Here is a 1,431-nt window from a genome sequence, read left to right on the forward strand (position 1 = left end):
ATTAGTAAGTCAGCAATTGGTGTGATGCACGTGCTTTAAATTTGTTGCGTTATGAGTTGTTTATTCACTGTAAGTCGGATGGTTATTTCTCTACGTGAATGGATGTTTGAAATTTTTCACTAGTCTTTGAAATTTGGTTGAGTCTGGTGACCAATTTTTTCCTTCTGTTAGCTCACCTAACAGGGTGTTACATGTGAATAACTGATGAGCGGATAATTTATACGCTTTTTGGCATTGTGTTTACATAGTTTTCAGTATGATTTAGCTAGTTTTTAGTATATTTTTATTAGTTTTTAAATAAAAATCACATTTCTGGACTTTACTATGAGTTTGTGTGTTTTTCTGTAATTTCAGGTATTTTCTGGCTGAAATTGAGAGACCTGAGCAAAAATCTGATTCAGAGGCCGAAAAAGGACTGCAGATGCTGTTGGATTCTGACCTCCCTGCACTCAAAGTGGATTTTCTCGAGCTACAGAAGTCCAAATGGTGCGCTCTTAATTGCATTGGAAAGTAGACATCCAGGGCTTTCCAGAAATATATAATAATCCATACTTTGCCCGAGTTTAGATGATGCAAACTGGTGTTCAACGCCAGTTCTCTGCCCTATTCTGGCGTTAAACGCCAGAAACAGGTTACAAGTTGGAGTTAAACGTCCAAAACAGGTTACAACCTGGCGTTTAACTCCAGAAACAGTCTAGGCACGTGTAAAGCTCAAGTCTCAGCCCCATCACACACTAAGTGGGTCCCAGAAGTGGATTTCTGCACTATCTATCATAGTTTACTCATTTTTTGTAAACCTAGGTTACTAGTTTAGTATTTAAACAACTTTTAGAGATCTATTCTGTACCTCATGACATTTTCACGTTTTACATTGTATCTCTATGGTATGAGTCTCTAAACTCCATGATTGGGGGTGAGGAGCTCTGCTGTGTCTCGATGAATTAATGCAATTACTTCTGATTTCTATTCAATCACGCTTGTTTCTATTCTAAGATACTCGCTTGTACTTAATCGTGATGAATGTGATGATCCGTGACACTCATCATCATTCTCAACCTATGAACGCGTGCCTGACAACTACTTCCGTTCTACCTTAGATTGAGTGTGTATCTCTTAGCCTCTTGGTTCATGATCAGAGTCTTCGTGGTATAGGCTAGGATTATTGGCGGCCATTCCTGAGATCCGAAAAGTCTAAACCTTGTCTGTGATATTCCGAGTAGGATTTGGGAGGGGATGACTGTGACGAGCTTCAACCTCACGAGTGTTGGGCGTAGTGACAGACGCAAAAGGATCAATGGATCCTATTCCAACATGAGTGAGAACCGACAGATGATTAGTCGTGCGGTGACAACGCATTTGGACCATTTTCACTGAGAGGACGGATGGTAGCCATTGACAACGGTGATCCACCAACATACAGCTTGCCATGGA

The sequence above is a fragment of the Arachis hypogaea genome, chromosome 14 (genome assembly GCF_003086295.3).
Source record: "Arachis hypogaea cultivar Tifrunner chromosome 14, arahy.Tifrunner.gnm2.J5K5, whole genome shotgun sequence".
NCBI lineage: Eukaryota > Viridiplantae > Streptophyta > Magnoliopsida > Fabales > Fabaceae > Arachis > Arachis hypogaea.